The sequence below is a fragment of the Apodemus sylvaticus genome, chromosome 3, assembly GCF_947179515.1.
Source record: "Apodemus sylvaticus chromosome 3, mApoSyl1.1, whole genome shotgun sequence".
Classification (NCBI taxonomy): Eukaryota; Metazoa; Chordata; class Mammalia; order Rodentia; family Muridae; genus Apodemus; species Apodemus sylvaticus.
This window is the reverse complement of record NC_067474.1, coordinates 104,701,357-104,716,268: the sequence shown is the minus strand read 5'-3', so window position 1 is coordinate 104,716,268 and position 14,912 is coordinate 104,701,357.

Sequence of the window (14,912 nt, the reverse complement as noted above, 5' to 3'; positions counted from 1 at the left end):
TCCATACTGGCTTGAACTTATCCAAGTCTTATGCATGCTGTCCCAATCTCTATGAGCTCATATGTCTATCAGTCCTGATGTGTCTTAAAGATGTTATTTTATTGGAATCATCTATCTCCTTTAGCCCTTATAATAATTTTGTGTCCTTTTTTTATAATTGAATTCACTTAAAATGAATAGAGAGTTAGAAGGTGTGATTATCTCTGTGCTACTGCAGTGACTTTAAAGAGAAAAACAAACTTAGTGCTATAGTTTTCTTTATTGCTAACCTATTAACAAATCAAGGCATTTCACAAGTTACTCAAATATCTCGTACCTTGAGCTTTATGGTCTTGTATTTTAAGAAAACCCTAATTTAGAATCAATGTCCAATAGTGACTCTAGTTTCCAAAAACCCCTTTTTCCATAACTATTAAAGAAAAAATACTGTCATAATTTATGTCAGACATAAGGAAAAATCACATAGACAAAGATGGGGTGCAAATGCAGCAGGGGCTGAGTGGTTAGCTAGGTTAACAGAGAAATTATTGATTTGTAAGAATTAAAATCTCTGAGAGATGGTGATCATAGGTGTACTTTTCATGCTGAAGCTATCTGGAAATAATATAAATTAGGTCCTGTTCTTATGATGAAGTCTTCTATAACCTCAATTTTCTCACATTCAGTAATTCGAAGGGGCAAATGAAGAATGCGTGTCATGTATTGGACACTTCTGTGTTCTTGTCCCCAAAATATCTGAAAAACTTACTAGAGAAAATATTATCTAGGCGCATGATATCAGACAGTCACATGCAGGTACATCAGGAAAGGCATGACAAGAAGTATCTCAGTTCATGGAAAGTGAAGCATGCAGTATAGCATTAGCTGTTCAGAAAGTGGTAGACAAACAGGCCCACTTCTTAAAAGTTTCTTTATCTTGTATCCTCAAATGGCATAGCCAGAAAGTAAAAGGGTGCAAAACAGGAATCTGTGAAGTTTGAATTTAAGTTCCAAACTCTTAAAAATTGTCAAACAACTATGTTACAAGATTATTTTGTAAGGAAAAGAGGAAACAACAACTTGACATGCAAGCAAAAATTCAAACTGTGTAGACTAAACCAATTCTAGAAAGACAGCAAAATCAATAGCTAGAACAGGACTTGCAGAAAATCAACAGAGACAGAAGTAATCATTAAGAATTCAGAGGGGAAAACTTTAAGAGATTAAAATAAAATGAAGATATACTTAGGAGATATGGATTTAGATGAAAATGGCTTAGTTAACATTCATCTCATAAAGGGATTACTAAGTACTGTGAATCATAGCAGTTTACTGCCTCTTTAGTAAATTTTTCTTTGAGTATGAAAATCCGTTTACATATATGGCATCTCACTATTTTCATGGCAACAACTGGATAGAGTTGGTAGTTGTGAGAGATACCATATGGACTGTTAAGTCTACGATACTATTCTTTGGTCTTCTTAGAAAAGGTTGTTGACTGCTAATCTGCTAGGTATTTGGTGAAAGATGAGTGATTAGTACATAAATAGTATTTGAATCCAAAGTTAATTCAATTTTTATGTTTGTTAAGAAAATTAGTTATTAGAGTATAAGCTAGCTCAGTAGCTAATTATTAGTTTGACTTAATGAAAGATGGCAATTATTAAAATTGTATGAACATTGATTGGGATATTTCTATAAAGTAAATAATTGAGAAAGTTATCTAAAAACTAATTGGTGCATACTAGGTACTCAGTAGATAGTAGCTCTTGTTCCTGATGTTGCTGAAGCTACTGTTTACATATGACCAAAAACTAAGTGTTAGAAACAGAGTAAAAAGGAAAATCTGTTTGCAGAAAATTCCAGCTGAACATCACCCAGAGCTTCAAAAAAATTACAACTGTGTGTATTCGTATGTGTGTGCATGTGTGTATGTATAGTTGTAGTAACTACAACATATATATGTATGTGTATAAATGTGTGTACATATATATATACACACATACATACATACATACATACATACATACATACATGCATACATACTCACACATACAGAGTCATTAGCCAACTGAAATATGTTGTGGTAGCTGCAACTGTAACAGCACAGGCCGTTGTCATAAGTGAAATTTTTGGCAGAATTGGGGAAAACTGAAACAACTTGAAATTTTAAGTGCTTTGGTTTTAAATAAATTCTGCTTACTCTTGGCATATAGAGATGACCAGGTCCAAAAGCAACTACTTGGTATTTAGGAATAGTAAACTCTGAGGCAATATCTAATAATTGGGCCTGTAATATTAAAACACCACTGAAAATGGAAAACTGGGAGCTTGAAAGAGACAGGACCATAATGCACACTTAAGCATTATCACAGACCCTAAAAGCTTTCCCCTGGCCGTTTAGATGACCTCCAAGGCCATTTTAGTGTTTATAGTTTTTTCTGAAAGTTATCTTTTACAAATGCTGATGGATCTTACAATTATGTAAGACAGTCCACCAAAGTCCATGCAAAGCAAAAAGAATTTTTGTCTTAAATTTATTTTATCATTTTGAAAAATCATTTGAATAAATGATAATTATTCTACAAAGCAGGAAGGGAATATAACTAATAAAGATTGTGTTATAGAACTTCAACTTCACCTATGAACTGTACTCCCAAGTATAGAAAATAAGTGATTCAGTTGCTTTTGTCCTCCTCCAGTTTATTCAGCAACAAAGCTGTCATTTGGTGTGTGTTAGTTGTTTGCCTGTACAAATGATGGTTTGTGTGTATGCACTCTTGCTGACTTCTGACCAGTCAGAGATATTCAAACTGAAAATGAGTCTGTGTTGCCACTGTGCCTTAGAAGATGTGCATTCTCCTTCTCAACTGTCAGCATCACATCTCTTTGCATTCACAAGTGTTTACTACCTCAGCCAAACCAGACCCTCTCATTGCCCTTCATGCCACCCACTATAGTAGCTGCTGGCACTGGCAGGCTTTTATTTATTAGGAGAAAACCTGGGGCTTTGCCCTTTAAAAGGAAATAGTAAGAACTGTAATAAATGGAGAAGGATTAGAATTTTCTAAGCATTCCAGAAAGTAAGGCATTTGGGGAGACATTGTCCTCAAATCGTTTTTGGGCATCAACCTAATTATAAAGGCATTGAGGACCTAGGGCAATATTGGGTTGAATTCTCAAAATCAGCAGGAGCCTTTGACTACCAGCTGCCCCATGTGGTTCTGAGTGGTGAAAATACGGTTGCAAAAAACTGTAAGATTCTGTGGAAAGAGTGAGCTTTATTGCTTTGTCTTTTAACATTTACAGGAAGGACAAGGACTCACATGTCTTCTTTTCTGCTTTTAGCTATATCTTTTGTAGCCTGTGTAGTACCTGTTGCCTTAATTAGGTACCTTGCTCCATCCAAAAGGATAGCACAATGGGGCATCTGCATGTTTATACTGTGGGCTTGGCTGCCTTGAATCATAAAAGCTGAATTTTGATAAATAACATTTTGAAATAAAATAAACTATTGGACTGAGCATGGGGGTCCCCAATGGAGGAGTCAGAGAGAAGACTGAAAGAGCTGAAGGAGTTTGCAGCCCTATAGGGAGAACAGCAGTATCAAGCAACCAGATCCCCCAGAGCTCCCAGGGACGAAGCCACCAACCAAGGAGTACACATGGCTCCAGCTACATATGTAGCAGAGGATGGCCTTGACAAAAATCAGTGAGAGAAGAGGTCCTTGTTCCTATGAAGGATAGATAGATGATGCCCCAGTGTATGGGAATCTAGAGAGGGGAGGCAGGAGTGGGTGGGTGTTTGGAGAAACACCCTCATAAAAGGTGTAGGGTGATGGGATAGAAGGTTTCCGTGAGGTGGGGAAACTGGAAAAGGGGACATTTGAAACGTAAATAAAGAAAATATCCAATAAAAAATGTAATTGCTTTGCATCTTTTCCTAAGCTTTGTCTCCACTGTATGCTAAATATCTACAGAAACACTGCTCTCACCAGAGGTGCCCACTGTGTATCACTAGTTACACAACTCTACAACTGATGGACCAGGAACAAAAACAACTTGGATTTAGCATCTCACCCTAATCTTAAAAAAAAAAAAAAAAAAAAAAAAAACTGAATGTAGGAATTGGAAGATATATTCCAATGCCTACATTTAAGATCACATGTGTGTGAGCATGTATGTGTGTATATGTGTGGAAATATAAGGCAAGATTTTCCATTCATATTAAATAGCACAGCCATCAAAATTTCAGAAGACCTGCGAAAACGCTGCATGACAAAACTCTTGCACTTTATAATAAAACCAACATTCCCAGTCTGTTCCCAGGTAAGAAAGGGCAGGAAGTGAACTTGTTTTGGGTGCATGTTCCTTCTAATCAGAATATTTTGACATAGACTTGACAAGTCCTGCTGTCTCTGGCTTCTGGGTCATGTTTTTATCTTAATCCGTTGTGTCACTCACTGCTTAGCTAGGGAAAGCATTCATAATTTCAGACTGTGCTAGAGAATTCCAGGCCTCTGCTGGGTACAGAGTGTAGTATTTTACCCTTTAACTTTTATACATTTCATCGTCTTTTGGAGCTGCCAGTAACTTGCAGACAGCTGCAAAGAGATTTGGCCCCATGAAGAATAAATTGTGCCAGCTTAAAGCTTAAGAGTGAGCCACTCTCCTTCCTGCCAGATGTTAGATAAGTTACAATGAAAAGGAATCAGAGGGATACAAATTAGAGTTTCTTCAAGCAATCATTTTATCAAAGCTAAATTATAATGCAGAAAACAGAAGGTGACTTAATATAACCAAAGGTGACACCACATTACACTGGTGTATTTGTTCATATAAAGTAAGTCAGGAATTGCTAGCTTTTAGAAGAAACAGTATGTATTTTACTACCACATGAGTAGCTGAGTATATAGACATCTTCCACAAGAAGTGTCATGGTTGCTTAAAATTGATGTGTTAAAATGACTTTAATGTTTCAAAAAATTATATTCAGATTAGATGCTGCAATTATGTGTTTGTGAATATAATATTTATATATTCATATCTGGTGCTGTGTAGGAAATAAAAATAAATGGACCTAGTCAGAAAGGAAATAATGGAATGACAATGAATATAATTTTAGGGAAGGAGAGCAAGTAGAACAGTGTCGATCTCCAAAGGTACTTCCTATGAATGGCTTCATTAATTATTATAAAACCAATTACCAGCACTACTAGTAATTTTTTTAAGTGTGTTTGTTAGTTGAACTCACTTCAAGAAAGCTGCTGTCTTTTTGACATTTTTTTAAATTTATTTTATGTGAGTGTACCTGTATGCATGTATGCAGGTGTGCTCAGAGGCCAGAAGGTGGGACCATTTCCTCTGGGGACAATAATTACATTAGAGTATGAACTCCTGATATGAGTGTTGGTAAGGAAACTCCAGTCAATTCCAGAGCAGAAAGCACTCTTAATCATGGAACCATCTATTCCCTTCCCCTTGGAGTATCATTTCTACAGCGTATTTATTGATATATGTATATATTGGTGAACCAAAGAGCTTTTATTGGGGTTACTCATAGAAGTAGGAATGTGTTGCGGTATTTTTCTATCCCAATTCCCCTGTAAAAGAAATCTCAACTCAATCAATATCAACACAAGCTATAAGCCTAGATTGGGCAGATCTCCAACTACACTACTCTATTCCCATCTATGATATCCCATATAACTTGTGGTTTCTCCAGGCCAGGAGCTTCTCTCCCTCCTCTCTGAAGATCCTCTTTTCCCCCTTTCTTTTTCTCCTCCCCCAAACTCTCAGCTCCTCCTCCTTCCTCCTGCCCAATCATTGGCACTAGCCATTATTTGAAAAGTTAAGGTGGGGAGAAGGCTCTCAAGGCACCTGTATACTTGATTAACTCCACAGCCCCTCCCAGGAGTGGAATTAGCATCAAAATAGAAGTCCAGGCCTAGCCACAACAGGAATGAATGAAAAACAGTTTCATTTCTAAATGTCCATCCAACATGGAGGCATCCAGGCAGTTTGACAGTAGGGGGATCTTGTCTCTTCAACTCCACTGGTCATTATCCCCAACTCCAACCCTGTCCCCACAGTATGTGTTTATTCCTTTTTATATATCTAGAGAGGAGCAAATGAGAACCTTCTAAGTTTCTGTTCTGCCATACTTGTGACCTTTTATCTCCTAAGTCTCTCAAGCATCTTACTTGCTCTCTTTTGCGTAGAGGGAATATTTTTTCAGTACAAAGGAAACTGACAAGTAGCAGGAAGAACTGCTATGCTGTAGTAGACCTGATGCTTCAATAGTACTTTTTGTGCTTTATAGTGATGCAATATGCAAAAGCATTGGAAATGCCAATTTGATTCCATCAAACAGGATCTACAATATGACCTTAAGTGGAAAGGTAAAAGCCCACCACTTAAGGAAAAAAAAAATCACACAACATAAATGCTGCATGATCTTAGGTGTTTTCAGATACTAGTAGCCCACTGTCTCATAGTGCCTGTCATTGACCACACCATTGCCTCAGGCAAGCATTGTTATCTTACATCATCATGAAAAGAAGCATGAGTACTGTGAAGTAAGATATACCAAGCGAATATGTTTACATAATTGCATAATAATTGCTCTATTTAAAGCTTACTATGCTTAACTTCTTTCGGTATCTAATGTGTAACATAACCATTATCACAGACATGTATATATAAGAAAGTATAGTAGAGATAGGCATTGTTACTATCTATGATATTAGGTATCCATTTAGAGTCAGAGTGTGACCTTGAAGTAAGAGAGATTGTCATTTAATTTAGAATTGCTTAAATACTTTAGAATGTAAGTTATTTTAGAATTGTTGTTAAACTGATACATAATAATATACATGTACTGCATTCTTCATTCAAATAATCTGGTGAGCTGAGTTTCCAAATTGCAAGTAGTTATACCCTGACTTCTATAAGCAAGAAAGATATTCTCTCTCTCTCTCTCTCACACACACACACACACACACACACACACACATCTCAACTAAAATCAAAGTTCTTAGACCAAAGATATGATTCTGCTCAACTTTATACCTTACTAAATTCATTTAATTATCACAGTCTTCTAAATCTTACAAAAATATTAGTTTCTAATAAATGAAATTAGATATGGCTAGAGATTAGCAAATCAAAACATCTAGTTAAAAGAAAATAAAGAATAATTTTGTAAACTTATATAACATGATATTTATATTTAAAATAATGTTTTGGTGTCCTGGTTGTTTTTTTTTTTTCTTTCTGTCAACTTAGAACAACTTTGTGGCACCTGAGAAGAAAGAAATGCCAGGTGGACAATAGCCTTGTCAGTTTGTCCTGCGGGCATATCCTTAGGGCATTATCTTGATTAATAGCTGACATTGGAGGCTTCTGTCTACTACAGGCAATACTGTGTCTAGGCAGCTTGGCTTAGGCTGTGTAAAAGTGGAAACCAGAAAATGAGCCACCAGGCATTCCTGCATGTGTTCTGCTTTCAATTCCTTCTCTGATGTCCCTGAAAGATGGATTAGAAATGTGAACCAAATAAACTGTTCTCTAAATTTCTTTGTTGAAAATATTTCATTATAGCAGGCTAGAAGAAACTAGAATATTAGTATTTATATATTTAAAGTAGAATGAAGCAGGAAAATATTTTGCTATCAAATCATTATGTAAAAGTATTTTAGGAAGTTATTTGGTTTGAAAAAGGAGACAGGAGGGCAATGTTGTATTACATTACAAATTTAAATTTTGTAGAAAAATTTTCAAGACTTTGAAAAATGTCTCTTAGGTTATGCTTATTGCAGGATTGTTTTTCCTAAATTAATGATAGAAGTAAATAACTTGGAACTAAAAGGTAAATAATTTCTCAGAGCAAGAGAGCATGTAGATCTGCGGGGTCCTTGTCTTACAAGGGAAAGACAGCGGAATAAATGAAGGAAGTAATAAGGCAGCCATCAAAAAAAAAAAAAAAAAAAAAAAAAAAACGAAAAAAAACCAAAAAAAACCAAAAAACTGACCAGTTACTGTGATGTGAGCTGATGTGTGTGTCTGAAACTGACACAAATATGAGACACACAGGGAAAGCAACCACAACAACAAGACATATCATTCAAAGACAGGGAAAGAATACATGACAAGGCAATAGGAAATGGGAATAAGGAAGTTAAGACATCCATGAAACACACACTCATTCCTACCAGCTTAAGGTGTTGGTGTTTCAGCTAGCTTCATCTTTTGCCCAGAAATGAAGACTACTACTGTGGTAAATATTCTTGGTTGTCAACTAATTACATCTGGAATTAACTAAAACCCAAAAATGGGGGGCACAAATATTTGATGTGTTTTTGGTTAATTTGAAGTGAGGAAATCTACTTCTAATCCAGCACATAGAGGTAGGAAGAAACATTTCAAATGATTTCCCCTTTTCTAGCCCCCCACTCCCCGAAAGACCCGTAAGCCCCCTTCTATCCCCCTGTCCTCCCACCCACCCCATCCCACTTCCCCGTTCTGGTTTTGCCGAATACTGCTTCACTAAGTCTTTCCAGAACAAGGGGCCACTCCTCCTTTCTTCTTGTACCTCATTTGATGTGTGGATTATGTTTTGGGTATTCCAGTTTTCTAGGTTAGTATCCACTTATTAGTGAGTGCATACCATGATTCACCTTTTGAGTCTGGGTTACCTCACTTAGTATGATGTTCTCTAGCTCCATCCATTTGCCTAAGAATTTCATGAATTCATTGTTTCTAATGGCTGAATAGTACTCCATTGTGTAGATATACCACATTTTTTGCATCCATTCTTCTGTTGAGGGATACCTGGGTTCTTTCCAGCTTCTGGCAATTATAAATAGGGCTGCTATGAACATAGTAGAGCATCTCAGCCATCCGAATTTCTTTAGGTGAAAATTCTTTGTTTAGATCTGCACCCTATTTTTGAATAGGGTTATTTAGTTCCCTGGGGTCTAACTTCTTGAGTTCTTTGTATATATTGGATATTAGCCCTCTATCAGATGTAGGGTTGGTGAAGATCTTTTCCCAGTTTGTTGTTTGCCGTTTTTGTCCTTTTGACAGTGTCCTTTGCCTTACAGAAACTTTGTAATTTTATGAGTTCCCATTTGTCAATTCTTGATCCTAGAACCTAAGCTATTGGTGTTCTCTTCAGGAACTTTTCCCCTGTGCCCATGTCCTCAAGGGTTTTCCCCAGTTTCTTAGTTTCAGTGTGTCTGGTTTTACATGAAGGTCTTTGATCCACTTGAAGTTGAGCTTAGTACAAGGAGATAAGAATGGATCAATTCGCAATCTTCTGCATGCTAACCTCCAGTTACAAATTGGAAAGGAAAAAATCAAATTATCACTCTTTGCATATGTTATGATAGTATACTTAACTGACCCAAAAAACTCCACCAGAGAACTTCTATAGCTGATAAACAACTTCAGCAAAGTGGCTGGTAATAAAATCAACTCAAGCAAATCAGTAGCCTTCCTATACTCAAAGGATAAACAGGCGGAGAAAGAAGTTAGGGAAATGACACCCTTCACAATAGCCACTAATAATATAAAGTATCTTGGTGTGACTCTAGCTGAACAAATAAAAGATCTGTATGAGCAGAACTTTAGGTCTCTGAAGAAGGAAATCGAAGAAGACCTCAGAAAATGGAAAAATCTTCCACGTTCTTGGATTGGCAGGATTAATATAGTTAAAATGGTCATCTTGCCAAAAGCAATCTACAGATTCAACGCAATCCCCATCAAAATCCCAACTCAGTTCTTCTTAGAGTTAGAAAAAGCAATTCTCAAATTCACCTGGAATAACAAAAAACCCAGGATAGCTAAAACTGTGCTCAACAGTAAAAGAACATCTGGGGGAATCAATATCCCAGACCTCAAGCAATACTACAGAGCAATAGTGTTAAAAACTGCATGGTATTGGCACAGCAACAGGCAAGTGGACCAATGGAATAGAATTGAAGACCCAGAAATGAATCCACACCTATGGTCACTTGATCTTCGACAAAGGAGCGGAAAACATCCAGTGGAAAAAAAATAGCCTTTTCAACAAATGGTGCTGGTTCAACTGAATTTCCTATTAAAGCCATATAGTAATTTTTATTATTTTGTGTTTCTTTTTATGATTTTAATTAAAGTGTTCCTTATGTATTCTATATAGTAATATTCATCAGTTATTTTCATTGAAACCAGTGTGGTTGGTTATTTGTTAATGTGTTTGTTTCTTTTTTTTTTTTTTTTTAGTTTTTCACAAACCTTAAGATTTTATTTTATTCAAATCCAATATATTTTATATATATTATAATATATACACACATATATATACACACACATATATATGCACACACACATATATACACACACACATATATATATACATATATAAGTGGTCATTTACATTTTATTATGTCTAATAAATCCTCCTCTAAATCAACATAGTAAAGACTTTTTCATATTTTTTGTGGAATTTTTTATAAGCATTGCTCTAGGATGTATCTGAATTGTTTTATGTATGATGCTACATGTGGGTCCTTCTAGCTATTCCACACCCTCAACACATGCATGACTGATAAGGAATAAAAAATGAGTAGAAAATGTATTTAGATTTTGAATTTTGACTATTTTCTGGATTCAATCTTCATTCCACACTGAGGAGTAGGAGTACACACCAGAGATGGTCAATCTGCTGTGTGGTTGAGCTATAGTGTTCCGTGAACATGTCCACGCTATTTGACTTAACAATTTTCAATGGACCTAACACCAGGATCACCTGCATAAAATTCTCCTGAATGAATTACAAACTTGGAATTTTAACTGAAGCTTGATAAAACAGGCATTAGGGCATCTTCTAGTGACATAGGTCTCATTTCCATCGTTGCTTTGGTTATTTGCGTTGTTTGAATGAAGCCCTTGATATATATTGCTAGCTGGAACTAACCATGCATCCTAGAATTTAATTTAGTGTAATCCTTAGCCTCCCTATAGGCTTGGACCATCATATCTTTCTCTTTCCTTTAGTTTTTGATATTTTTTTCATTTTGTTTTTAATTTCTCAGTTTTTTTTAATTTCTTTTGGGAACAAATAATTTCCATCTGTTATAAACAAAAATATTTTAGGTAAAATGGTCTGAGTTATATGTGAGTAAAATAAAGATACATTTTGCATGGCACTTGACTATTGGTCATATCAGTGATTAGAATTCTAAAACAAAGCTCTGCTATTGAACTTCTAAGAAAGATACTACTTAATACTACGCAGAATATTAAAGCGCACTTTACTCATTTGTATTTTATGCATAGCAGCATAAAATTATGAAGCAACTACAATGCAATTTTCCTTAGTTTTATAGATAGTATCAATTTTATAATTTCAAAAGTATTTCCTATTCATTTAAAGATGGAAACTGTTAAGTCTTTAGGTACTATCTAATTGAGGCGATTTTTATTTATATTTGATGTAAACTTTTCAGATATTTTCCCAAGAATATATAAAGTGAATACTTTGCAATGACAAACCACATTAAGATGAACATGTGTTTTATTTCATAATATCTCGTGAAACAATATTTTTAATGACTTTTGACTTTGAAATGGTAGACTTTCTTAGAAATCATATTAATATTGCATTTTAAGAATAATAATACATTAGTGCTATTAGGTTAGAAAAATAACTACCATATTTTTGTTATAGATTAAATTATTTATCTACTTTACATCCCAACTGCATCTTCTCCTTCCTTTCTCTTCTAGGTCCATTCCTCTCTCCTCCCCTCCACCTGAGCCCCTCTTTCTTTCCCCTCAGAAAAGGGAAGGCTTTCCATTGATATCAACCAGCCTGGGCACATCAAGTTGTGGTGAGATTTGGTACATCTTCTTCTCTTAAGGCTAGACAAGGCAGCCCAGTTACTGGAAAGGAGCCTGTAGGTGGGCAATGTAGTCAGAGACAGCTCCTGCTCCTGCTTTAGGAGTCCCACAGGAAGACCAAGCTGCACACTTGTTTTGTGTGTGCAGGGAGCCTAGGTCAATCCCATTTATCCCATTCAAGTTCTCTGCTTGGCAGTTCATTCATTATTTTACATTTGTTATTTACATTATTTACATTTCAAATGTTTATTTACAATTCAAATGTTATCCCCTTTCCTTCCCCCCAACCCCACTAACCCATTCACTCCAGCATCCTTGACCTTGAATTCCCCTAAGCTGGGGCACCGAGCCTTCATTGAAGTACAACAAGGCTATCCTCTGATACATACGCAGCTGGAGCCAAGGGTCCCTCCATGTGTGTATTCTTTGGTTGGTGGTTTAGTCCAGTTCATTCTTTATGAGTCCCCATGGGCTCAGGTTAGTTGATTCTGCAGGCCTTCTTGTGGTGTCCTTGACCCCTCTTGCTCCTTTAATCTTTCCTCCTCTTCTTCCACAGGTTTCTCCAACCTCCATTCAGTGTTTGGCTGTGGGTCTCTGGATCAGTTTCCATCAGCTGGTCCACCACATTTTTTTAATATCTGTTAAATTAGCCAAGGGATTTTGTCATAATTAAGTTATTTAATCAGTAATAGAATTGTATAAAATAATAAAGTATAGATAATCTAATTAGAAACTATGAAAACTAGTAAAATTAGAACATTTCATGAATATGTAGTGAGTTTATCATGCTTTATAAATGGATAAATTCTGTATGATCCAGCCTGGCCTTTCTTAATAAACAGTAGTGGTTTTATTTGTTTATTTGTTTCTATTGCAATCTAAGAGCTATTTTTTCTTATGAAAAGCAAAATGTAGTTACTGGAATATGAATCACAGCTACCTCTTATAAACATTTTTGAACACTAAAAGAAAACTACAGGTACATTTATTAAATTAAAAGTTAATGGAACATGTGTAATCTCTAGCACCCAAACATACAGTAGGGCTATGACCATCAGAAAATTCATTGTATGAAGCATGGACTGGATGCTTCTGGATATAGGAAATGGTGTGTAGACAGAAAATATTTGTAAATAAGTCTATTTCCTTATAAATAATTTTCACACATTTATAGGCAGCTACTATGTACATAGAAATGCATGTAGGTAGCAATACCAAATGTGTATACTAGCAATTCAGTGAGTAATAAATGGCCGGTGGCGACTTCAGTAGGCTCACTGTCTAGTTTATGACACCGCACCGCACCGTGAAACAGATCACGCAACTACTATGGAAGCATAGAAAAATATGGGAGACTTTCTTTAACATGGTTTTAGGTCTCACACAAAGTCCCATGTTTAAATTGTGGGATTTGTTAATTTATTAACACTGTGGAAAATAGTTCTTGCTGTTTAGGTAAAAGTTGTGACAAGGAGTTCTACAAAACTAAGGCTATCTATAACTATCTATTAAAACAGTTCTTTAATATTTAAACAATATTGATCCTGTAATAGTGTTATGTCCAAAATACAACTTTAAGAAAGCAGAGCTTTGCAAAGTAAAGATTTAAAACTAATAAACACAAAGGATTATATTGGCTCACATGTATGTGGATGAGTTGATATTTAAAATTAGTAACAAGAGTAAGACAGTCATGTCATTTGCAGACCACAGAGCTAAACTGTCAATAGTGTAAATTGTAATCTGGGCCCGAAATATGAGGACCAGAAATATTTAAGGATGGAGACTTATCTCCTAGTAGAAGTAGTTATGAGTAAAGCCTTTAATCTTCTTTTTTTTTGGTATGTAATTCATGCTCTCAAGTGACAACATGTTGTCATCCACAAAGAGGGTAGGCCACTTTGCTTTGGAATTGTTTCTCTGATCCTGAAATTCTCTCAGATGTTGGAATAGATAACATTCAGCAGACACAAATGAAGACATCATGTCCAGTCAAGTTCAGATGATAATTATCAGAAGCCCTCTATAACCAGATCTTCCACTCCAAAATATTGAAATTGGAATTTCTTTATTTTTCTACCAAGAAAATTTCTATGAACATATAGCTCTATATTTTAATGTATTAAAAATTATAAAGTAATCTATATTTCTTTGGTTCTGTTACATCTCTTCACAGGAAAATATAATAAAACAAAACTGTCACTGAATAGTCATTCACTTCTTCACATTGCAAACTGGCTTTCCAATTGTGTATGGTTGCACAGACTCATACCGAGGGCCAGGCTGAACACGGTGACCTTATTTTGCTATCATAAAACATAGGAAGAGAGTTAAAATTCACTAGAAAGGCAAGTTTAGAACTTATGGTTGAAAATGGGCCACTTTGTTTCTCACACGTGTGGCTGACACATTCTGACCTTTAGTTCTCATGGTCTCTAAGGTATATATGAAACCTGATTCTTAAAGTCTTTTGTCCTCTGTGGTTTTCATCTAGAAGGCTCCAGCAGAATTTAGTCCATTTCATTCACTGTCCAAAGATTTTCCAGAAACAAAAATTAGAGCTCCACTGATCCTAATATGCTGATATTTTAAGCTTTCCCATCTTATCTACATGAGGGTAGAATTAATAGAAATTTATTTATCACATTTTTCTCCTTCTTTGTAGTTTGGCCCATCTGTTTTGTTTTTGTTTGTTTGTTTGGTTTTTGTTTTGTTTTTGTTTCCACATTATTTGCATGCAGAGTGTATCCTGACCATTCAAATACAACTCCCAAGAATTTCCTGTTTTTTATTCTCCCTCATTATTTGTAAAACTTTTTTCTCTCTGTAATATACTGTTTTATACCCATGAAATATGGTAAATAATTGACTTTGAAATGTCTTGATTTTATTTATATAAACTACAAGCTTTTTTAGTTCTTTAAAATAGGTTGAATATGCTCCTTTCCATGGCCTCATTCTGCTTCATACATTTTTATTGCAATAATGTGTTACCTTCCTATTGCTGATGGAGCCAGTGACCTCAAATTCAATAGCATAAAACAACTC